We start from the raw sequence: 26,321 nt of genomic DNA on the forward strand, positions 1-26,321 counted from the left end.
ACTTGTCCCCTGCACTCCAAAATCTGGCGCTAGTTACCCGATGCTACCAACAGCTTTTTCAATGGTGGTGCTTCGGCATCGGGCTAGCCATGCAAATAAATCACTGTTTTACACCATTTACGAGGCTCAATGTATCTCCACACTTCATTGGTAGACTTCCGAGGGCCCTGACATTTAAAACGAGACATTGAGAACTTTGAAAAAGCACTGGTAGTTTACTTACAAGACGATTTATACAGACAGTATCTTCACGAAGTTTAGCGTTTGCAGCCATCTTGAATTTAGTCACGATAAGTCGAGCGACGAGTAAGAATGAACAGGTATGATAAGGGATCAGATTCCAAAAATAATTCCATGGAAATGCATGGATTCCAGTTGCTGCTACTGGAAGAAACTGGAATCCATGCATTTCCACAGAATTATTTTTGGAATCTGATCCCTTATCATACCTGACAAGCCAAGATGGGCTATGAGACATACGTTCACACTCGGTATCATGTTTCAACACACTTTAGGTCAATATCACACCGGAATTCTCCTTTAAAAGTGTTTACCGTCTGGTCCTAAAGATCTCAAAAACCCTACTGCCGCATATAGTAATCGCCTGTTTTTATCCCAAAGCCACAACAAACACTACAAATGGCTCACCACACAATAAGATCATGGACATTACTGTGTCAGTGCATGTACAGTATGACCCACAAATAGGCGCAGAGCCCGTTTGGAAATTACACAGCTTGACACAATGAATACACACTAAATCCTCTACTCCTACCAAAGATTACTTCACAGCTCGACAATGCTGCGGTGGATCACCAAACAGATTATATGTTTGGATTACAAATCATTGCGTGAGAGTTTAGATGGATAATCCAGAGAGATCAACAAAGATGGTCTCATGTCACCGAGGTGACATTGTCATAATGCTTGGAAGAGGAATTTGTTTTACATCTCTTGACTGGACCCAGTGGTTGGTCACTGCCCCAAAATGGCTAAAACTGGCTAATGTTGTATTACAATGACAAGGGGAGCCCAATATGGCCACCATTTTTCCCATTCTATGCCTCTAGTTCAAAGGGGGTAAGCTCGAGAAACCACTCCATCTTTCTGCTGTTCAGGCTGACAAGCCCTTGCATTTCACAACTGAAGGCCCTTCCAGGAATAGAACTGCAGAGTGATCACACAGTCCCATCTGCTCTCATCTACACGCACATACTACACACTCACGCAAACACAACAGGCATGCAGAGAACACACACACACACACACACACACACACACACACACACACACACACACAACTGGCATGCTGAAACACACATACACAGGCATGCAGAGACACACTGATATGAACACACGCCAGCCCCAAAAAGAACATACATGAGCTAATCTAGTTACACCCCAAAAAGAAATAAATATTCAACTTGGAGACAACAAACAAGCAAGCCTCTAATTTAAACTACACACATGGGCCCATGACCAAGGGAAACAGCAAAGCATTGGCTCTCCACTAAAGGATAAGTCAAGTATCATGAATAAATACTAGATGACGGATACTTTTATCCAAATCTGCACACCAAAGGCTTCACTAAGTTTGAAGTCAACCACTGATTCCAAGAATGTAACCAGTACATTTGCAGCCACATGGTGAAAAAAGAAAACCAGCCCATACCCTGAAATGGAATTCAACTCAGCTCAAATGAAACAGACAACTGAAACAAACAAATAACCAAACATGGAGGTAATTTGAAAAACAAATCTAAATACAGAAGAAATGTAGTTTAGGGATACAAAAAGAATGTAGAGCCACTTACTTCTACATATCAAGGTGGCATGGAACCATTGCTGATACATAGGCCTCTCTATACCTGCGTTGTTTGTCACAAAGAGGCCTTTCATGGGTCAGACTCAGCCCAAATGTCCAGCTGGCTTGCGGGATGCTGACCTTTCCCGTCCGGCCCGGACAACTTCCCAGCTGGAGGAGAATGTCAAGATGCCAACCTGTAATGAGAAACGTCTTGATTTACCCGCCAAACCACAAGACAGCCGCCTTTAATTAAACAAACAAGATCCTGCTGCACATCTCACTGAATCACTCTTGACAATATGTGTGCTTGGTTTCAGAGTGCTTTATTATTATTATGCTGACACCGGTGGACAAGGCCATAAATATTCATGCTTTATTTGATTTCACAACGTAGTCCGGCGAAAGAGAGCTCCCCCAGCCCTGCCGTTGGGGGTAATCTGCCACCACCCTGCTGTTGCAAAAGCTCCCCTCTGCAGATAAAGGCTATCTTCTCCCTCCATACTGGTGGCGCATCAGCAGGTGTCATGATGGAAGCGTTAGTTTGCAGGCACAGGTGGGATCCACAGGCAGGGGCGTCACCTGGGACAACCTGGGCAGGGGGCTGTCCACTCACCAAGTTCAGTCGAGACTCTGAGAGGTACAGCTTCATCCCATGACAAGTAAAGCACACAATAAGTGTTTATGTGTTCATAAATCATATGCAATAAATTAGTATCAGTAATTTATTTCCTTCAGAATATATTTTAATGTTTTATCTGTAATGATGAGGTTTTTCATCCATCCACCGATGATGTCAGGCTATCTCTTGGGTTCACCTTAAAAGCCCCAAGTGAAGTGTGCACTATGCTGAAAGGCAAATGACATCACTCTGCCTCTTGGCCAGCACGGCTTGTGTGTTCTGCACCTGTCTCTCAGAATCCGCTAGGTTTGCCAATCCATTTTATGCAGCAAGCAGGGAGAGGGGGAAAATCCCCTCGTATGGCTGAATCTTTGATGATGAAGCAAAATGTGATGTTGTTGAAATGGATATTCTCCTGCAAGGATTTTGGTTTCAAAATAAATAGATTTTTTGCAGTGTACACCTGCTGCTTGAAGTCATTCTCCATATTCCTTTCATCTCCCATAATTCAACTGCTTCCATTATTGACATGTGAGCCTGTAACAGCAGAAAAGAAAGTCTCTAAACAGTGTCCAAATCATTCCAGTATTTAATGATAAACATAAACAACATTAATTTCATCTGTGATTTTCAAAGAATAAACGATGATATGAGGCATTACCTATATGGAGGCTTTACTGACATAATGACAGCTGTATTCTTTACAGCATATGTATAAATAAATCAATACCATAAGCATAAACATAAATGACTCACCTTTATACAAGTATATGTTGCTTAAAAGCCATCCTCCTCTTTGAGATGAATATAATAACCTGGACGTTGTAGTAAATGTCTTGGTGTTTCTATCAATGGTAATAAAAACTGCTCTGGACACAGGAAAAGAGGGCCCCCTAGTGGCCAATTGAAGACACTTCAGCCTTACAATGCAATCTTTAAATGTTTGGCCTAATCTGCATTTACTGCAGTGTACTGCAGGATAGAAGGGCATCTGGTGGCAAATACATGCCATCTAAAGTATTTCCTTCAGTGAGCATCCAGGTGTTTTGGATTGGCCACATACTTGTGCTCTTGCAAGCTTATTTGTTTATCATTAAGACGATTACTTTTACGCTGCCATAAAGCGACGGCTAAATGATCCCAGTTGTGGCCGTGATTAAGTCTGATGGGAAAAGCATGTCCATAATGTCTGTGTGACCCCAAGGGAGCTACGAGAGAGAGAGCACAGCTAAAACAGACAGACAGTGTGAGGTGGAGGGGAGAGGGGTTAGACTTTGGGACAGATCTGTCTATTACAGACTGACTGTCACACTGCCGAGAGGGAGATAGGGTAAAAGCCAGAGGGCAGTGAGGACATGCATGATTTCTTCCAGCTGGTGCACTGCCCTTTGCTATCCACACAGAGCAGTGGAAGTCAAGATGAAATAATGACAGCTATTGCCAGAGGCTATTTGGTTTTGGCCAAAAGGTCTGGTCACTCTAATATCACTCTAGTCACCTGATTCAGCTGATTTTTGGACTGACAAAACAACTTGAGGAATTTTAGAATATCTATCTTTAAGCATTTCATTTTCCGTTCCTTTTTCCAAAAAATGACAATTCTATCCTGTAACAGTCTACTGGTCTTTAATCAAGAGTGCATGCCAACATTTATTAAAACATTTTCATTCTGTCTAGAATTTATCACAGTTGTCATTTCTTCAGTGTCACATGGAGGACATAGTGTCTGTCGCTCAACTTGAAAGTTGTTACCCTGTCTGTGCCTGCCAAGATCAATAAGTTACTTTGGCTTGAGCTGGCACTACTGGCGCGAAAAGTGGCCTTCGTCAGCACTCTTCCAAACACAAGGGCTTTCTGAACAAGTCGCCTGTAGGCAGTGTCCAGTTCGCTGGCTGCCTAATGGCGGTGATCCTCAAGTCACAGTGCATAGGAGCGACCTCAAAATCACCTGGGGAATGATGCTGTTGTCGAGCTCAGATAAAGCATATGTACATTTTTGCAGCATAGACTCACAAGTGCAAAAATATTTTGTTTTGTTTTTTTCATTGGAGAGCTCAGTTTGGTTTTCCTCACATCCATTCATAGAAAATCATGATGGCCTTGCTCTAAAAAAGAATGGGGAAATTGACACAGCCTGGTAACCACAACCAGCATCAGAGCATCACAGCAGCACGCCAATCATATATGACCTACACCTGACCTTCAGTCCTACCTAAAAAGTCTGGAAAAAGTGGGGCTTTTAGACCAGAATCTACAAACGCAAATGCATATGTCAGAGACCACTTTTCAACACGCCAAATTTGGCAAGACTTCTTCAGCTTGTGTGGGTTCTCTGACATTCTAACTTCTTGGCAGATGTGCTGAGCTTGCATGTTGCTGTTGAGCCTTTTTGTGTGTGTCTGTGCGTGTGTGCGTGTTTGCATGAGGGAGAGGAGGAATATGTGTGAGGGAACAAACTGTGAGACTGATCCAGACAGGTCTCTGGACACAATTTAATTTGTAGAATCATATCATCCAAATGACCCCATTAAAGTCCATAGGGCTTGCTTATATGACAGAAGCATGACCGATGCACGCACCCAGGCTATTCTGTACTCAACCCTGCTCTGTGAGACCAGAGGCACCTTATACTGGGCCTATCTGAATGACTCCAAGCTGGACAAGCCATGGCCCACACTAGAACAAAAACAAAATACCCTGTTTTGGGTTAGACCAAAACAGACCAAATCACTTGCACTCGGTGACCATCTGTGGTTCTTGAAATCAGTGTGCACTGAAAAAGTAATTCAGTAAAGTTGTCCTGTAACTGCAATTACACTTCACATGGTCACGTTTAAGTGGGTGTGCTAATTAGAATAAAAAACAGTTTAAAACTTGGCCGGAACGATGTCTTAAAATTCAACACAGCTAACCTTGCGAGTGCTGCCTAAACTACACATTTTTTGCTTTTAGCTATGCTTAGGAAGACTGTACAGCATTAATACATTATCAATCACTAATCTTCTTTCAAACTACACTATATAACAGAACATCCATCATCTCTCTGATTCTCTGCAGTGACCTTGAGGACCAAAAGAAGCTGACTGACAAGAGCATTCCATTGTTACTTCTGCCCACAATGTTCTGTTTTTTCTCTTTGTGTAACTGAAGAAGACAACATCAATTGCTTTAAAAATACTTTGTTTCTGTCCATTTACACCCAGGTAAAAAAGTAGTATACTTTAGTGTGTTAGAAATATGATTAAAGTATAAATGTATGAAGTATAAAGCAAGTATGCTTACACTTTTTGTACTTTATGTAAAGTATGTTTAATGTGTACTTTTAGAAAGTATACTTCAAAGTAGATGTTATTATGACCACCACGCAGCGAAGCGGCGGTCATATAGGTTTAGTCAGATTTTTTTTTTTTCCTTTTTCGCATGTCCAAATTTCCGTCAAGGATTCCCGGGACACTGTAAGACCGGGGTACACGAAACTTGGTGGGCATGTAACCCCACATGGATAGCATGGAACCTCCTGTTTTCGTTTTGATCTGTAGCCCCCCCGCTGGACTGGACCCCCCGAAAGGAGGGTAGGGCAGACACAGTTTTCTGTGAATATCTCGAGAACCGTACGGTTTAGGAGGACCATTTTTTTGTATGTTGATCTCAAAGGGCCATGTCAACCCATTCCATAACCACTCATTTCATGTAAAGCGCCACCTAGTTAAACATAAAAAAGTAAAAATGAGGTGTTGTAATCGCAGGTATCTGTGACCTAACATAGTCAAAACTGCACGAAATTGGAAGTGTAGGATCATTATGACACCCTCTGAATGCACGCCAAGTTTCATGGACTTTCGTTCATGGGGGGGCCTTACAATAAAATAATTATGTGTACATTTAGTGACCGTACACCAACAAGGATTCCCGGGACACTGAAAGACCGGGGTACACGAAACTTGGTGGGCATGTAACCCCACATGGATAGCATGGAACCATCGCTTTTCGTTTTGATCTGTAGCCCCCCCCGCTGGACTGGACCCCCCGAAAGGAGGGTAGGGCAGACACAGTTTTCTGTGAATATCTTGAGAACCGTAGGGCCTAGGATGACCAATTTTTTGCGTATGTTTGCCTCCAGGGGTCATGTAAACCCATTCCATATGCACACATGTGCATAAACAGATACACACGCACACACAAACATTCACAGTAATCCTACGTATGACACATACTCACACAGTAGACATTTATACGCATGCATGCACATGCACACACACAGGCACATAAACAGGCAAACACACAAGCACATGCACGCACACACACCCACCCACACACCCACACACACATAAACATAAACATGTACATGCACACAATTCATGAATTTCTCAGAATTATGAACAAGCAAGATGGGGGTGGGGTTGTATAAAATGTATATTACATGTGAAATCTATGAACTAATCATGTTTTGGTACTTGTTGTCTAGCAGATACCAGTGAGAATTGAGTGTGCATAATGCAATTCAGTGAGACAGTTAGAATCATATATGCCTTTCAGCGTGACTTATTTTTGTGGAAAACATGTGCCGGACTGGGCGGCGGCCATATTTTGTACCGCTCTGTGGTACATCTAGTTAAGTTCAACTTCAGTGTACTAAAATTAAATATACTTATTGTGCAATATTCAAAGTGTTTTTGTAATGTACTTTTAAAAGTGTACTTTGTTGTTAGTGTATTTTAAATGGTAAAGAAGTTTATTTAGTTTAAAGCCTGTGTTGCAGGTTAAACACCACTGTTGATTAATGGGTACATAAAGCACTCAATATATGTATATCATTTTAAAAATGTCTCCAAATGGTGTTAAATGCCAGTTTTTGTTGTTTTTAGCATTAGCGGGTTTTTTGTACGCAATTCGGTGATGACGTCACTTTGGGGACTACTTGATCTGCGCTTCATTAATTTCAATGCATTTCAATGGACATCGCGGTTACACTTTCAACATAAAGTTTGTATATTTACACTTCGAATTTCGTCACAGCATTTATATCACAGCTACCCTATGATCTACCAATGGTAATAATGGTGCCTGATATCAATTTAGTATTTTTTCTGAATTTCGGGAGGTCTCGTTTTGGAGGGTATATGTTTTACATTCATTCCTATGGGAAACGGTCGCGGTTACACTTTCAACATAAAGTTTGTATATTTACACTTCGAATTTCGTTACAGCATTTATATGACAACGACCCTATGGTCTAACAAAGATAACAATGTCTTCCGATTTTAGTTTAATGCAATTTTCTGAATTTGAGAGGCCTCGTTATGAGGCTATAATGCACCTATTCAGTTCAATGTATTATGCTTATAACATTACGACACTTTTTTTGTTACTGTCAGTGAACAGCACCGAATGAAAGTCAACATGTTCTTTATATCTAGTGATAGTGATCATGTCGTTAGTTCAGATAAGTAGGCTACCGGGCAAACTTAGTCAGAAGATCAGAATATGAAGCATCATGATAGCTAGCTGGGCTAACTTTTTAGTCCCACCTGTGAGCCACCCCAGTTACTTAGCTTCTAGCCGCCGCCGATTAGGCTGGTCGTGTCTTCAGCATGAATATTTTCGATAACTACTGCTCGTGATTGATTGCCATTGACATCGTCAGGGTACGGCTTACCAAAGAGGGAGATAATATGGGCAAGTCGCAGTTTTGCAGGTGCTTGTGTGGGCTGTGCCGTCCCGATGGAAACTGTGGTGGAGAGTTGCAGTAACTAGGGAAGCGAGTGCATTTTGGCCGCTGGTCGAGGAGCTCCCCTGTGACCAGCATAATGACATGATCTATCTAGCTATCTATCTGTCTATATACATATCTAGGCTATCTATAGCCTATATATTTATCTATAATCTGCGCTATCTACTGCTGAACAATACCTTACTCGCCTCTCTCGTTATTCTCAAGGGTCACAAGGTGGGCTTTGGTCTGTAGTCTCCCCAAGGTGACGTAATGCAATGCATTGTGGGGGAAAGGAGAATCACTTCAAATGCTGTGAAATATTACCTGCTTTTTCGTATTATATTCCGTTTTGTGATACCCAACAACATCAAATACAATGGATAACAGTTTAAATGTTTATTATCAACAAGCAAATTGTGCAAATTCGTTGGAAAATGAACCCTGCAACACGGCCTTTAAGTGTATTAAATTGCTAATACTTAGTAGTTGTAATATAGTGTACTTATGGAAAGTATATTTTTTTGGTAGGCCTAATACATTGTTTGTATAGTTTCATAGTCATCTCACCTAATACTAATACACTAATAAAATACTAATGTGTGTAGCCTTTAGGCCTGATATGTCAGCCGCATGCATGGCAATGTGCAATAACCTAGCCTAGACACACTGATCTATCAGTTTTGGTCATCAAATAATATTTTTTCTTTTGTTGATTTTGTGTCTTAGTAAGGTAGTAGCCTATACGTTTGTGATGTAGTAGAGGTTGTAAGAGGCATTTTGTTAAATTTATAGGCAACACAGTTAAATGTATAGGCAGTCCAGTTGACCAATAACATGGCTGTTTGAATTTGAAATGAAGTGGGCGGATCTGTGCACCTTTCGAGCAAAACGTGGTGTGTGAGCAAACATTAACGTTATTTTATACAGTCTATGCTTGTAACTTTATTTGCAAGACAGATGGACTGTAGAGACCAGAAAATGCATACGTTTACGGTCCGTATAAGATTACAGGTTTGTCCAAATTAAAGATACCATAAATTTCCTTCGGTAGTCTTTGGAGAAGTTAAATTGATGGCTTAGCAATCTTTCAAGAGTTTGTTTTTATACTTGCTAGTACAAGCTAGCAATGCCAGATCACGTTAGCTAATTTAGCTAATGTTAACGTCATACACGTCGACCCATAACCCTATCAAGAAGAAAACTACATTAGCCTGCTTTGTGTTTGTGGGATTATTGACAAGCGTTGGCTAGCACTAACGTTAGACAAACTATGATGGAAGAAAGTGTGTTCTTTATTAAGCAACGTTTGCCTAAAGTTCACCAATGTTCTTTAATATTATGTGTGGTGTAGGCTACCTCACAGAAAGGAGGATGGTGCTAGGCTAGTCACACTTCACATTCATTAGGCATGCTAATGACATTGTAGCTGTTTTTTTCTTTAATCGTGGAGACATCTTTTAAAATGAGTCTACAGGACAAATTACAAGCATTTTATGAAGTAGAACGTTTTTTTTCCACCATTGATATTAGAGGGGGAATTAAACCTGGTGTTCTACTAAGTTAGTGCTATGAAGCTTAGGCTACATGATTGATATTATGCCTTGGTTTATGCAATAGGTTTAGATTTTTTTTAATTATTCGTGTTTGACAGAGCATTCAAGTTAATTTCATGGTATTGTTTGTAATTTACCTAGTTTTAATCTGTAGCCTAACTATGTTTTTACAGGTGTTCCTGGACAGTTTTGAAACCAAGATGTCTGAACGCCTCAAATAATCAGCAGTAAAGGTAAATATTCTTCATCCAGGACCTTGCCCCATTACTCAAGCCAAAATGCAACCTAGGGTCTTTTTGTGAATGTACCGGAGTCAAACTTTCGTTTGAAAGCATAATTAAGTCAGAAGCGCCACCATTAAGCTTGACTGTATTGTCGTTTCTGGGTCAAATGCCATTTTGAATGGGAGTCGTAGGGGCAGAACTATTTTGATACATGATTTTGATTCATGCATCAAAATAGTAGGCTAGTGCCCCTACGACTCCCATTTAAAATGCCATTTGACCCGAAAACGATAATAGGGTTGTATTGGAAACAAAGGAATCTAAGGTAATCAAATGCAGAAAACAGGGTGGTTGCACTCATATCGGTGCCAAGGTGCACAGCGCTTTAAGGAAAGACTACCTGGCCAGGTCTACCCATACCAGGATGGCAAACAGATGGTGTCAATACCAATTTGACCCATAAAAAGTAAATGTCAAATAGGTACAGATAATCTGTATTAATCTCATCATTGCCAATGGATTTCTGTGTAAAATATTGTTTATCTTGTAAAATGTTGTCCATCTTCTTTCTGTTCACAGACAACAGAGACAAATTCTCTAATACCAAGGTCAATGCATTTGACTGCTGTCCAGCCCCGGGTTTCCACCGAAAACTTTATAGGCGGGTCAATATAGGGTTCAACGTCAAAAAAATTGATAAAAAATTTTTTTTATGGATTCTGGTACTGTTGGACATGCTAAATAACATACTAAAAATCTAGTAAAATCTGACCTTGGGAAAGGGGTCATTTTCAAAATGGCTGTCAACAGGTTAGAATGGCTATATCTCAATTACTATTCAGCCTACAGGGGTGAAATTGATATCAAATGATGGTCAAATTAAACAAGAATAGGATTTTAAATGTTAAAATTGAAAATGTTTCAATGCTCTACCTTTTTCAGCCATAAATTAAAATCAATGCGTTTTAATACAGAGCCCATGCAATACAGGATTATTAACTATCTCCATGGCATGGAAGAAGATAAGACATGTCTTAACTGGTGTTATATCTCATCTAGAGGTTATATGCTTTTAGAAAATATATGGTTTGGGTGTTTAATCTGTTTTGCCTGGACAATATAGGCTAAAATGTATCCCCTTTACACTAGATTCGGCTATACCGAATAGAGGGCAATGCATTGTTCATGGCATGGAGGAAGATGGGACATGTCTTAACTGGTGTTATATCTCATCTGCAGGTTATATGCTTTCAGAAAATATGTAGTTTAGGGTGTTTGATTTGTTTTCCCTGGACTGTAAATGCCAAAATGTATCTGCTTTACACTAGATTCACCAATACAGAATAGAGGGCAATGTATTGTTCATGGCATGGAGGAAGATGGGACATGTCTTAACTGGTGTTATATCTCATCTGCAGGTTAAATGCTTTCAGAACATATATAGTTTAAGATGTTTAATCTGTTTTCCCTGGACAAAAGAGGCCAACATGTATCCGCTTTACACTAGATTCGCCTATACAGAATAGAGGGCAATGTATTGTGCATTCATGGAGGAAGATGGGACATGTTTTAAACGGTGTTATATCTTATCTACAGATTATATGCTTTCAGAAAATATATATTTTAGGGTGTTTCATTTGTTTTCCCTGGACTTAACATGCCAACATATATCCCCTTTACACTAGATTCGCCTATACAGAATAGAGGGCATTGTATTGTACATTCATGGAGGAAGATGGGACATGTTTTAAATGGTGCTATATCTTATCTACAGATTATATGCTTTCAGAAAATATATATTTTAGTGTGTTTAATTTCTTTTTCCTGGACTGTACATGCCAACATATATCCCCTTTACACTAGATTCGCCTATACAGAATAGAGGGCATTGTATTGTGCATTCATGGAGGAAGATAAGACATGTCTTAACTTAAATATATGGTTTTGGGTGTTTAATCTGTTTTGCCTGGACAATATAGGCTAAAATGTATCCCCTTTACACTAGATTCGCCTATACAGAATAGAGGGCAATGCATTGTTCATGGCATGGAGGAAGATTGTTACCACACGTTACCACATCCAACTTGAAAAGATATGCTCAAGAGATCCATAACTTTCAGAAAAATGTTTTACTTTTGTTATGGATGAATATTATGTTTTGTTTTCATTCATGTCAATAAAATGTTTTTCTCATAATCAAAGTGTAATTTGTCATGTAACAGAATAGGTAGGAGAGTACTAACAGTACAATTTTAAATCACACTAATATTATACTTAAATTGCATGCCTTTATAATGCTTAAAGTATCTTAAGACTATACTTTTATTAACATAACTGCAAACTTTCAAGGCACTTATTGTAGTCAGGAAGTACATTTGAAGTTAATTTAAAATATTACAGAAGCATGCCAAATGAATAGAAATGAGGATGATAAGAGTGTATTCAAAATACACTATTATTAGTTATACTGTAATGCCTTTTAAGTACATTTCCAATACACTTGGGATGTTACAAAATTGTACTGCGACTGTTCCGAATGCTCATAAAATCTCTTTTTGTATAATGTACTTAAGAACACTTAAAGTTTGAAAAAAATTCCATTTTAGCACACTAATTACACTCAAAGTATAGTCAAGTTGGTATTAAGTTGAACTTAATACATAATTCAATACACTTAATTGGGGGCCAAGCAGTGAAGCTGCAAGGACCTCATTGTGTTTCTACGTTTTCCTATTATTATTATTATATGCAATGGGAGTCTATGGCAGCCCATAGAACCGTATGGTAAAAAGTTGGGAAATTTGGCACACTGATTGGGGACGGTCCCATGATTCATGTCACAAAGTTTCATGTCGGCAACTCGAACCCTCTAGCACCACCAACAGGCCAAAGTTGGACATGCGTTCATGCACGTAACTTTTGACCTGTTGGTCCGATTTTCAAAAGTCAGGTATTGTTGGAATGCTTGGACCAAGCCGAGTTCAACGCCCCCTATGACATTTTCCTATTCCCCCTATGACATTTTCCGCCATGATGGATTTTCCGCCATTTTGGATTTAATCAAAAACACTTAAAATGTATCAGGGGTCACATACATTCTCTGATTCCCACCAAATTTGACACAGATCATCTTCAGACCAAGCCTCACAAAAGTTATCACTTTTTGTCTTCGGAAGTATTACTGTTCGCCTGTAAAAGCCAATCAAAATTTGCGGCGAAGCCGCCAAACAGGAAGTGAGCTCATATCTCAGCAACCCTTGCATGTATCAAAACCAAACTTGGTACATTGACTTATGACCCCATCAGGAGGACCGTCAAGACATTTGGTGACCTTTGACCTCTAGGGGGGCGCTGTAATTCACAAACATGCCTTTTGGCCTGTAGCTGCTGCTGTGCTTAGAATTAAATTGTACTAGTGGTGTCTGGTAATACTGTGAAAGGTCAACTGAGGGCAACTTGTCACATCAATATAATTTATTCGGCCGCCATATTTGATTTGATCAAAAACACCAACAATTTCGCACAGGTCATAAATTTCATCTGATCTTCACCAAAATTGGCACAGACCATCTTCAGACCATGCCTTGTCACTTCATTTATTTCTGTAACAATTGATAGAAGCGTTCGCCCGTCACATCCAATCGAAATTTGTGGCGAAGCCGCCAAACAGGAAGTGAGCTCATATCTCAGCAATCGTTGCATGTATCAAAACCAAACTTGGTACATGGACTCATGACCCCATCAGGTGAATGCCGAAGAAATTTTGTGACCTTGTGACCAATATTTACACTTGGATTTGACGAAAAAAGTACAAACTGTACTTAGTACACTTTCAAAACACTTTTTTTTACCTGGGCATATATAGAGAAAGAATAGAACCTTAAAATTGCTTAACATGAGTTAAATGTCACAAAAACATTTAGCACAAACGCAAAAAAAAACACCAGAAACTGAAATGGTGTCAACAACAAGAATCCTATACAGTATAATATCAAATATATTGTCAAAAAAACAAAGGAATGCCAGGCACTTCAGGACAACTGTGCATGCAATAACAATTCAATTACAAACTTAAGTCTTTTGCTTTACTTTCTACAAATCAATCACTTCATAGCATTTATCACATACTGAACATAAACAATATTTATTACATTTGACCTTATAGCCTATAGCAAAGGGGGTTAATGTATGTAATGTACTGCATTGTGTCTGTGTCATACAAACAAATATCTCCAAAACTGACCCTGTCACTCTGATAGTATTTTCTCTGATAAAAAAAATACATGAGACATACAAGAAATTGTACTTTGGACGCTTTGATAGTATCAGCCCTGCGGTCTGTTCCCCCAACAGTAAGTTCATGTGCAGAGTTATGTGTTTCCATCAAAATAGACTGGAGTCCCAAGTTTCCAAGAAGTGCAACAGAGCCAACATAAAGTAACTGGTATGACAAGAGCACAGGCTGGGCATGCTCTGACCCTTTAGGCTATATCCTACAGCTCATCAACTGTTACAACCAGCTTAATTCGTATGGGTAGACTATTTAGGAGCAGCTGTTTTCCCTTATGTGGATTGGTATAAGAGAAAACAATCGTTTCCAGTCAGTATCTCTCAGCCTTAATGGCTGCACAGGCATAGAGAATTGTTCAAAGCTGTTGAGAACTCTCTGCCAGCATTTAAGCCCTGTCTTTTTTCAGTAGAGCCTCAGGGACACATTTTGTCTTCATTAATATACATCTAACCTGCCTTCACACATGAATCCAATAAGCAGGATGTTGGCACTTTTTTCAAACTAAAAAAACTACCAAAGAAATATAACTTATGACTTGTTTTAAAAGCTCTATGAACATGTTTATTCACTGATTAGAAGTTAATTGCATAAATATTTAGCCTTCCTATCTATTAAAACTAGGAACTCACCTTCACCTCTGGACGCTCTCATTTTTGCAAAGTGAACTGGACCAGGCAGAAGGCACACCAGATATAAAACTCTCTTGCCATCTAGTGGACATTTTAAGAAATAACATATTAGTAACAGGAAAATATGAGGTTGACACAAGACTGTGTTTACAAGGTGAGATTTGCATTACCATTGCTATTCATTTTCACCTTTAAATAACAAGTGACTGCTTAAAATTGTTGAAACAATTACTAAAAGCATAATAAATGCTGCCAACTGTCGGGAAAGGGGAAACAGATCAGGCGTTCCAAAGCTTAAAGACAATGACATTATACTACAGTATAACACACTACATAGCAACACTATTAAAATCAATTGACTACAGTAGTTATGGTGGTGGTAGAAATAATTATAGCCTAATGTAAATCTGTTTTTCTTATATTTGAGGGTGTTAAGATCATATGTGGTTATGAAATGTCTGCTATGGTGACTAAATGGAAAGAAACAGCCAGAATAGGTCTCTGCATTGTAAGCCTACTGTAGATGGCCTTCAAGCCTAAAGACTCCAATTCAAGCAATGCCAACATCCGCCATCTGGGGCAGTAGAACACCTACTAACATTACAGCAGAGAGCCACGAGGTTGTGGTTTAGGCCTAGGCTAGCCTACTTGATTAAGGTGAGTGACATGTTTTTGGAAGTTCAAAAAGAGAAATTATTAGAACGATACAACTTTGAAACAGCTCACTGTACAACACTTGAAATTTGTACATTTTCAAAAACAAACTATCATCCTTAATCACGGTGAGTGTCATAACCATCCAGTAAGAAGAAAGGACGTTTATAAAATCCAGATTAGTTTCCGAGTCAAACTATTCAGGCAACTAGGCTACTAATGTTAGGCCTACGTGAATTTAACACGTATAAAGTAGCCTACCTATGGTCGACTCGTGCATACCAATTCTTTTTTTTTTAAGTAGTCCTAACGTTGATGTTTTTGTCACAAGGATAGGAAACATGTAGCTGACTGTTTTCCATATTCACAATAGCCACGACGTTCATACATTTACGTTTAAACAGCATTATCGTCATAGTTTCTTTTGTTAAGTTTACCTCTTTCCTCAGATGTACTTATTGCTCGCCGCCTTTCCCTAGGCCGTGCAGTATCTCCCCTTTCTTTGTTTGAGTGACCCCCGTGGATAAATGTGTGTTATTTTGGCTACCTGTCATTGCTACCCTTGTGAGGAAGAAAGAAATGTCTGCCAGAGGTCCTGGCTTCCATAATTTAATAGGAGGAAACACTAGGCTACATTTTATTGGCATGGTGAGGAGAGATGATGTTTATGCAATAAAGGAGTATCGATCTGATGACAAAAAGAAAAAAATAGTTTTTACATTTGCTTAATAGAGTTATCCGTATAAACTAGGTCAATGCTATAAACACTATTGGAAAGACCAGCATCAACCCAGGCCATGTGTTTTCTTTCTCTCTGTTCATTTGTATTTTTTTGGTTAGCTAGTCATTTTGCCAAAAATGGGAGTGAACAAATTTTGTTACATTACTGAGGAGAAAAAACTCTGTGCGCTGTTCTGGTTCTAGACGGTAGGTTATAGGCTACTTGTTTAGGCTACTTACTCAAGCTTCAGTAGTGACTAGAGTTGTTCTAAACCTGCATTGCTCAAAGATAGTAGGCAAAAAGAAATCAACAGCACAAGAAAGCTTGACGATTTTATGGCATACATTTCCCTGTAGGCTTGTACAGTTAACACTTTTTTTGACCTTTGAAATTTGATGGTGCTAAACAATAATGAAAAAGATGGTGTATTGGATTGGTTAGAGCACACACAATAGGGTCTACATTAGGCAGATTTTAATTATTTGCATCTTGAGGTTTATGGGAAAGTAGAATTTGTCAAAACAAATAGGCTAACTGTAATCTATTTCAAATCTGGTTACCAACCTTTCCTTTTTGTTTTATCTGCCGGTAAAACTGACTGAATTTAATATTCATTTTGATGAGACCGTAAATATGGTTGCTAGCATGATTAGTAAACTTCCGGAAAATATGTGTTGTATCTATCAGAGGCCTTGATCTCTCTGATTAGGCCAGGCTAAATGAAGGAGGACTACACTATTGAAAGCAGCGTAGTAGTTGTTGGTGCCTGCAGAGCAGGAATGGAAATTCACACCAGCCATCAGCCAAATGCTGGTGAAATATGAAAGTGGCTGGTAGATTTCAGATACAAAGTAATAATTTGATATTGAGTGGCTGGTGAATTTGACCAACAATCTGCCAGTGGCTGGTAGATATACACATTTGGCATTGTTTGTGCTTACCATTACCAGGACGCGTTCGTCTTCTTACAGAATTAATGCAGCTTCAACTGTTTAACGTAGAAACTTCATTCAAACTATCTTACTTAGGACATCTGGGCAATGTATTTTTCATCTTTGTAACTTCTATACTTTTATACTTTGTAACTTTTAAACTATTTATTAAAAACTACTCAAAATTTCCCCATAGACTTAACATTAGGCTTAATCCTAGGCCAGGTGGCCAGGCTATATTAAACCTCATCTACCTAGTTCAGTCATTCCAACTATTAAACCTCATCTACCTAGCAAATAATTTAACCTTTTAAACTATCCACCTATTTAACTGTTCAGTCATTCCAACTATATTAAACCTCATCTACCTAGTTCAGTCATTCCAACTATATTAAATATCATCTACCTAGCAAATAATTTAACCATTTAAACTATCCACCTATTTAACTGTCTAGTCATTCCAACTATATTAAACCTCGTCTACCTAGCAAATAATTTAACCTTTTAAACTATCCACCTATCTGTTCAGTCATTCCAACTATATTAAACCTCATCTACCTAGTTCAGTCATTCCAACTATATTAAACCTCATCTACCTAGTTCAGTCATTTCAACTATATTAAACCTCATCATGTTGATTGCCAATTAGCACATCATCTGTTTTAACAATATATTTCACACCATATGTTTTGCATTTTCTAGTTGTTGTTGTAGATTTGGTTGTTGATTGGTCAAAGTCAAAAATCCCCTACCTATAGCACAAAGACTCAAACACCTTTCCTGTGTATCACCCAATTTTTTTGTTATTGTTTCCAGACATAGCGCTTTGAAAGCGTTTTGAAGCGTTTCAAAAGACTCCACCTATAAGCTTAGGTTACTTGATACTGGTATATTTGTTTGCTTTTAAGCCAGAAGTAAGAAGTGGTAGAATGGTAGTGGCTGTGGTGCGCCAGTGGAATGGTTGGTATCTGTATCGTTACTAGCAATCAAGGAGAGTGGTTTACCAGTGAACCTGGTTAAACCTAGTAACCAGGCAATACAATTTCAGATTAGATCACAGTGTTTTAGTTTAGCAACATTTCAGATATTCTTACAAATGAGGTTCTTGATAATGTGTAACGGTACCCAGTTGCTAGAGTAACTGCACAGTATGTACATTAAATAAATCCCCTTCCCAAGTCCGTAAGAGATGCTTGCACCCATAGTTTTTTTCCTCCCTTGCTAGAGTGCTCGGCTCCCAATCTGAGATGCTGCAAGACATGGGTTCCAGTCCTGGCAGGGCTGAGCTGCACGGTTGGTCAGACACAATGCAGTTACATTGGTGCAGTGATCCAGATGGGAGTGAAGTTTAGAGGATTGAGTCTAACGGTAGCCAGCTGGTACAATAGCTGTGCAGTATGTACTGTAAGTAAAGCTCCCTCCCGACTCCTTAATAGACATGCTAGTAAGACATGCTCACACCCATGGGTTTTAGACCCCTTGCTAGTACGCTTGTCTCACAATCCAAGGTGCTGCAAGTTGCAGGTTTGAGCCTAGGCTGGTGCAGGGTTCAATCATGCGGTCAGTCAAACACAAGTGAGGTTGGGTTATAGTAAACCCCCTTCCCTTCTTAAAAGGATGTGCTAGTAAGAGATCATCACTCAGGCCATTAGGTTTGAACTTCTGGCCTGTATGTGGTGATTCACTTTTGTAGCTTTGTCATTTACAGTGTAATTGTCACTGATGGGGTTCTTTAGAAAAGGACCACTGCAGAATGACGTTTTGACTTTTTGTAACACCAAGGATCGCATGGTTGCTAGGAATCTTCTCTTTTGTAACACAGCTGCTGAAAGAGCTAGCTGAACGTAGAAGAGGGTTCCTTGCATAATAGGCTGTGTAGCCTCACCTTTAAGCCCACCAACAAAATTTGAGGTTGGGAAATTCGGTCTGAACTTGTTCCATTGAGAACCTTCTATGACTATATGAAAATGGGCACACCAATCAAATCATCTGGGCGGGCTTTATACGATGATGGACACATGAGCAACGGTACCAGAGACTTTCTACCACAGGAGACACAGCACTCAAAAAATCCTCCATAGAAAGGCATGGGGTTAGTTCGTCACGCCAATATGCCAGTTGTCTACACATATCCCACCCCTTCCCCGGCCAAAAGTCGACATGTGAATACATCGTGCCAATCGTGATGTATTGTGAATACATTGTACCAATCATGTGATGTGTTATGAATACATTGTACCAATCATGTTTGTGATCTTGCCGCTGGAGCGAGGTTGGTGTTGTGAAGCCTTGCACATGCGCAGGTTCTGCCCGAAATAGATTCCCGATAAGTGCCCAAAATGGGTTGCAATATGGCCACCGGGTGGAGGGACTTGCCTAAAAGGACTTTGACGGTGTCACTTGAGCGCACTTCGGTTGATTTTTTTTTACAACAAAAAGACTGTTACTATAGAAGCTAGAAGTTTAGATTCCGCACGTCTGTTGTACAAGATATTGACAGTGCATATTGTTGTACAAGATATTGACAGTGCATATTGTTGTACAAGATATTGACAGTGCAAAAACTGAAAACAGCGATTAAGGCATTTGTACCAAGGCAGTACCAGACTCAAATTCTGAATAGTTCATTTGACTACATCAGGCTAACTACGTGTGCAATAACAGCCAAAGCCTACTTGCCTCAGAAGGGATCTAATTCAAATGATCTCAAGAGTGAAATGGGTTCCATTTATGAAAACTACCAGTCTTATTCATTGAATGGTACAGCATTGTAATTATAATTTACATACAGTTTTAATGATAAAACCACCCACGTGAATCCATTGACGGCATTGGATTTGAAAAGGAACAACAAGTTCAACTTTTCCAAGACTAGACAGTGTGACTTACATTTGTGATTTTGGCAAAGGGATGTTGATATTTTAGCTTAAAAGCCAGTGAAATTGCACCCTCCCTTCAGTACTCTTGAAGCAACATATCGATTGGCTTGAATTGGTTATGGCTCAGTTCAAGCCACTATATGTTTGCTTCCCATTTACAGAGCCAGGTGTGTGTGCTAACACGCATACACACACGTACACACATACACACACACACAGTACAGAAAGCTAGGGGGCTGTGAGGAGCAGTTGGCTAAATTTAACAAGAAGTGTATTGGATTGCACCTTTAAGATCCACATGATGGTAAGACCAGAACCGTATAGAGAGCACAACCATGTCGATAGTAGTTTTAGTAGCATTTTTCCATTGTGTGATTCTGTCTGTCACTATGGGTTATGGCCTGTTTATTTAAACACGTTGCATAATTATCTCACAAAGACCCAAAAAGGCACAGAACTTTGTCTGCAAAATTGTCCCGACAATTTCCAGAACTTTGGCGCATTGAATGGAATGTGTTATAGTCCAAATTTCCAAGATCTCCCCCCATTTCTTTGTTCTGAATTCACATGGTAGGTCAAGCTTTTTTTGGAGTGATGATTCAGTTTTGGATTAACTACAGTATGTAAACTATTGTCAGTACAATATTTTGTGGACGTAATCTGAAGGTTAGAAGCATAGAAAATATCATATTCTGGGCATGTTTAAGCAGTTTTCAAAATTACAATCTTCTTCTTATTGTTGTGTTAATGCTGTTAATGATTTAGCATTGAGTGCTTCTTTCAGGAAGTGCACATGTAGTAGTTGTTATGGTAATTCTGAAAACAGTTTTCATGCCATGGTTGAGTAATTCTCACACCTAAAGTGATGAGTTTCTGTTGGGATAGTCAGTCTGGTAGCGTTGCAGTAACAATACCCTTCTTGTCTTTGCTGCCTCTACAATGGAAGTCTGATCTATCAATGCATCAGATTACTTATTCATCTTCATTGCATATCACTCATATTCGGCTACTGTTATAGCATTTCTTTATATGGTATAAAACTCAAAGAAACAATGAAGAGAGGGAATAGAATACAGACATGACTTACAATAACATTTGTTGATTTGTTTTGATTTTATTTCCTGTCCGTGAGAGGACATCTCCACTTAAATTGTAATTTCTTTTTGTTTCAACATGAATTTGACTGCCAGCAGACATTCCCTACTATCATAATGCTCATGAAATTAAATTCCCACCTGTTTTGTGTCCCAAACATTTTACACATTCAGCAAGAGCTAGGAGAAAAAAAAACATACCGTGTAGTATGGTGGTATGTTGATACAGCAGTATGATATTATAATTTGCTGTATATTAATATTTTTAACATTGTATATAGATTTTATTTGATATAGTACATAGGTCTACTCTGATAGCATTGTTTATGAAGACTACAATATGGCGACTACAATATTTCATTCTACATTAGAATGAAACTGGCTGCAGAGTACCCCCCCCCCCCCCAAAAAAAATGTGATTCATGGTAGAAATAAATCGCAATATATTGCATAGGCTAATTGAATCACTGTATCATAAAATGTAACAAATTGCAGTAATGCAGTATTGTGGAACATACATCATGATAGTATTGTATCGCTGCCTCTGTGACAATTCCCACCCCTATAGAGTCAATATTCTTCACGATTCCTTGATGCCTACAGTGAAACATATATGGATGCACCGCACATGTAGTACAGCATAATGCAGTCACAGTGCAGTCCTATGCAACTGTGGCGCAAGGGACCAGAATGGAGAATGTGTGTGTGTGTGTGTGTGCGCGTGTACGCATACGCGTGTGTGTGTGTTATCTGATAGTAGATTGTGCAGGTAGCCTCTCTCCATCACCAGCGCTGTCTGCAGTCCTCTCCATTCTCTCCTTCCTTCAGCCTGGCCGTGTGGATTATTATTGGTAGTCACGTGCTACATCAGCAGAGTGCAGCTGGAAGGTCATTGTTTTCAATTACAGATTGCATCGCCGATATCCAGTATCAGATTGTTGATCATGACATCATGGGTGCCAATGGGGAGGGCTAACCTAGCCAGGGCCATGGTAGCCAAAGACGCCTTGGCTGTTACCTCCTACTGTTACGAAGTACAGGACAGCGGGGTGTGTAACGATGGGTCCAAGACACAGTGACTAACACACAAGCTCTCGTTTACTTTTCTAGCCTGAGCCCAGAACATTGGGTGTGTTAAGGCTCGCGATGTCAGACATTTAACACTGTCTGGCATTTTTTTCAAAGAAAATCTTTTGTCTTTTCTTCTTTTTTTACTCAGAGATTTTTTGGATTTGTTTTGTTAGTTACAGCCACTGAGATATCGGCCATTTCTAAAAATAACCTTCTCCTGGGACAGGAAGCCCAAAAGAAAAAAAGCCACATCCTTTTGTCCCAACAGTAATGTTTCATTGTGTTGTGTTTTTCTCTCCTTCTCTCAATCCATTTCTCCCCCCCTAGTTCATCACAGCTTGTTGTCCTTCATTTTATTGAGGCAATTCTAGTTGTCCACCCTCACTAGTGCAACTCAAGTTTGAAATATCTGGCCCCAATTTTTCAAAGCCTCCAGTAGCCTAGAATATAAAAATGTTTTACAAATTGGTAATGCCTACACTGGGTGTTTGAATTTGATTAATTGCGTCTAATGGTTTATTCTATAATGAAATACTGGTTAATAATAGAATACAATAATACTGGTTAACAACGTTATTTCCAAGGCTACTGTACTGTAACAAAACAGTGTGATCAAATTGAAGTGGAAGCCAACATCTGCCAGATTAACATATCGATATGTTGGCTAGTAGGGCTATTTAGTTATGTCTGCTGCATGTTTGCAAACTAGTCGACCAAGAATTATTCAAGCCTTAGAAAAATCTATCTTCTTTGAAACATGTCCTCATTTGAGAACATCCAATCGTTTTTTTTTTCTTGTTCCTTCAACGTCTCTATTTTTCTCCCTTTCCCTGTGCTCACTCTTTTTTTGTCTCCCCCTCCTTCTCTCTGTCCTTCTTTTCTTCTCCTTCTTTCTTTTTTGGCTGCTTTTCAGTCCTGTTTTTCTTTCATTGTTTTTCTCTCTGCTTTTTTTTCCTCTCTTCTTTTTTTTCGTCTGCCTTCTCTTTGGGACCTATTTCTTCTCTTCCTCTATTCAGGTTTTCTTTATTCTCTTTTCTGAATAGTTGTGGTACTTAAAGGGAAAGGGGAAGGAGAACGCAAGGGGAGGGGAGGAGAGGGGAGGGGAGGGGAGGGAGGTTAGTTTCAGTCAAAGCTGCAGCTCGGCTCAGAAAACTTCCTCCTGCCAGAGGCTGCAGCACCTACAGTAGACGGAGGCTCCAGAGGGCCATTTCTTCAGCCTGTGCACACCACTCATTTGCCCTCAGGCGAACATAATGTGTTTTGCATAGCACTGACAGTAGTGTCCCTTCATATTGAAAATTGTTTTGGTTGGCCTCTGTTAAATTTTCATAATTCAAACTCAGAGTTGATTTGCTGCTTGAGTGCTATTTTATGGATAACTTCTATTGCTCAAAATGCCCAGATGTATATTGTTGAGAGTATTTTGTCTAGGATTGTGTCTTAGGATGCTGTTGTCTAGTATGCTCTTTAGCTGAGGTTTTTCTGACGTGCAGCAGCACATTATGAGGAGGAGCCATAATTCAGACATGCAGTTTGTTGTTATCTTCCAGTGAACGTACGCCGAGGGGAGACAAATTGTGGCCCGTGACCACATCTTCATCATGGTATCAAGCTGACAGGCAGTGGAGCTATTCTGTATCTCACCGTGCACAGACCTCCAGTTCTATAGCTAGGCCCCATGTGAAGAGGCATCCAGGTATAAAGGCCACAGTCCGTAAAATAATCTGTGATGTGCTACCATGATCCTGATATGCCTTAGCATCTCTGGTGTCTTCTAGTACAGATTCTGGACCAGAGAGACTGGTGCCCCCACCCCTACCCCCATTTAATTTCCGTTGAAACCAATTTCCCATTCCACGATCTATATTCTGAATATGTATTTTTTTCCCCTCTTCTCCGTTTTTTCCCTTCCACCTTATAGGTGAAAAGACTAAAGCCTCTGTCACCTCATATGAGAGTTGACCACTCTGTCTGGTGTGCATGCAAATGACCACAGCCAGCAGAGCCAGAGCCTTGGTGGAATCAGATTGGATTGGAGAAAAATTTGACATGATTAAAAATGCAGAGTAGATAGATAGGGGCAACAGATGAAACTTTCCCCCCCTTCCTCCTTTCTTTTCCATAAGTACAAACCAAAAAACGGCATGATGGAATGGCAGGCTTGAAGGGGAGAGAAAGGTGAAAGACAGATGAAAGTGAAAAGAGATAAAAGCCAGAGTGAGGAGGGTGTGGGATAAAGCAGGAGGAAGGGAGGCAGAGATGAAAGCAAAATGAGAAAGATAAGAACAGAGTGAGAGAGACAGAGAGGGAAACGGAGGGAGAGATAGATAGTGTACAGAGCGGAGAGAGGGGTAACCATGGAAACAAGAGGAAGGTACAAAAGAAGAGAGAGACAAAGGGTTTTGATTTAAAAAGAATGAAACTTGGGAGAAAGAGAAAAGTAATTCGGGCTGAAATTTGTAACTGTGAGGCGAGGGGAGAAATACAAAGGACGAAGGACTCGACTGCAAAGGGACTGTGGCTTCGCCTGGCCGTGATTCACTGGCAATGAGGCAGCCTTCTGGCGTAGCCCAACCACAGGGCACTTGAGAGACCCCTAGTGTTAACAGGCCTTGCCGGGTCATTGTGGGCCTACCTTGCCACCACACCAGTCGCCACGCCGACCAAATATTGTCCGGGAGGATAAGAAAGGGGGGTAAAAAAAAAAGAATGTTGTTATGCCGCGCTCGAGTGGAGAGCGAGAGCGGCTGTGTAAACCTTTGACGGCTCCTTCAGGACAAGAGCTACACACACACAGGGACGTCAGCTGACAGACAGCAAGACTCCGCCGTTATGAGGAGATGATGCTTTGCAGGGAGAGAGGTGTTGAAGAGATGGAGGTTTTTTTTTTTTAAGTCGTCCAGAAAAAGTACGGGAAGAGGGGTACTGGGTGTTGGGATGGGAGGGGGTGCTGACCTCTCAACCTGAAACTGCAGTGAGAGAGAAAGAAAAGGAGTGAAAGAGAAAAGGAGAGAGAGGGAGGCAGCTTGATTGATGGTGTGAAAGGAGGGGCAGTGCTACACACACACACACACACACACACACACACGCGCGCGCACGCACAGGGACATAGACACACACTATGCCACACAGGGCTGTTTCAGTGACAGATTTGATGAACTTGAGCTTTAAGGTGCCTGTCGGTCCAACATGGGCTTCCACCTCATTCCCATACATATTCTATAGATGGATATTTGCATTCATGTTTGTATATCGTATAGAGTCGGAGGCAGACAGAGGCTTTTTATTCTGTGGTTTTTGAGTCTCTTGTGGCTCTCTCTTTCTCTCTCCTTCCCTTCCCCCTCTGTTTTTCTCTCCTCTCTCTGTCTTTCTCTTTCTCTCACCCTCTCTGTTTCTCGCTCACTCACTCCCCCTCCCTCTCTCCCTCCCCCTTCTCTCTTGATCTCTCCTCTCACTCTCTCGCTCTCCCTCTCTCTTTCTCTCTCTCTCTCTTTCTCTCTCCCGGCTCTTGCTCTCTCATCTGCCCCCCTCCCTCCCTCCCTCCCTTCCTCCCCCTCCACTCTCGCTCTCTTATGCTCTCTCCTCTTTTCTCTCTTCTCTCTCTCTCTCCCTTTCTCTCTCTCTCTTTCTCTCCTTCTCCCTCCCTCTCCCTCTTTCCATAGCTCTCTGTCTCACTCCCTCGCCCCCCTCTCTGTTCCTTTTATATCCTCCTTGCTGAATGCTCTTCTCCTCTCCTCCCTCAACTCTGTCTTTTCTCTTTTTCTATTCAGTCTCTTCCCCAGCTCTCTCTCTACACTCTTTTCTTACCGCAGCCATTTCTTCCCCCCAATATTCTGTCTCTCCATTTTGTTCCCCCCTTGTGCTGAATGAGAGGGCTAATCTTTTATTTAGGATTTTGGAGTGTGCCCATCTTTCGGCACAGTGTGTGAGTGTGTGTGTGTTTGTGTGAGTGTGTGTTTGCATGTATGTTTTCATTTCTGTGTGCAGTTTGTGGGTAAACTAAGGTGTAAGACAAAATAAACAAACAATGAATCCCTCAATCTGACAGGAGCAGACTCTATTGATGTGTGATTGCCATGTGATCAGACGGGCCAGTGTCCAGCAGGGCAACTTTTGTCTGCGTGAAGATTAAGG

General features: G+C 40.3%; 2 long non-coding RNA genes across 2 annotated transcripts; one reads left to right on the forward strand and one right to left on the reverse strand.

Moving 5' to 3' along the window:
- Positions 1 to 2,076: 2,076 nt before the first annotated feature.
- LOC121724370 lies at positions 2,077 to 19,464 on the reverse strand. The gene is made up of 3 exons (XR_006035195.1): positions 19,344 to 19,464; positions 4,556 to 4,560; positions 2,077 to 2,087 (listed from the first exon to the last, which is right to left on the reverse strand). It is a non-coding gene; the product is annotated as an uncharacterized LOC121724370 (long non-coding RNA).
- On the forward strand, positions 8,781 to 10,668 carry LOC121724369. The gene is made up of 3 exons (XR_006035194.1): positions 8,781 to 9,150; positions 9,866 to 9,925; positions 10,496 to 10,668. It is a non-coding gene; the product is annotated as an uncharacterized LOC121724369 (long non-coding RNA).
- Positions 19,465 to 26,321: the final 6,857 nt, after the last annotated feature.

Source organism: Alosa sapidissima, chromosome 11 (genome assembly GCF_018492685.1).
Source record: "Alosa sapidissima isolate fAloSap1 chromosome 11, fAloSap1.pri, whole genome shotgun sequence".
NCBI lineage: Eukaryota > Metazoa > Chordata > Actinopteri > Clupeiformes > Clupeidae > Alosa > Alosa sapidissima.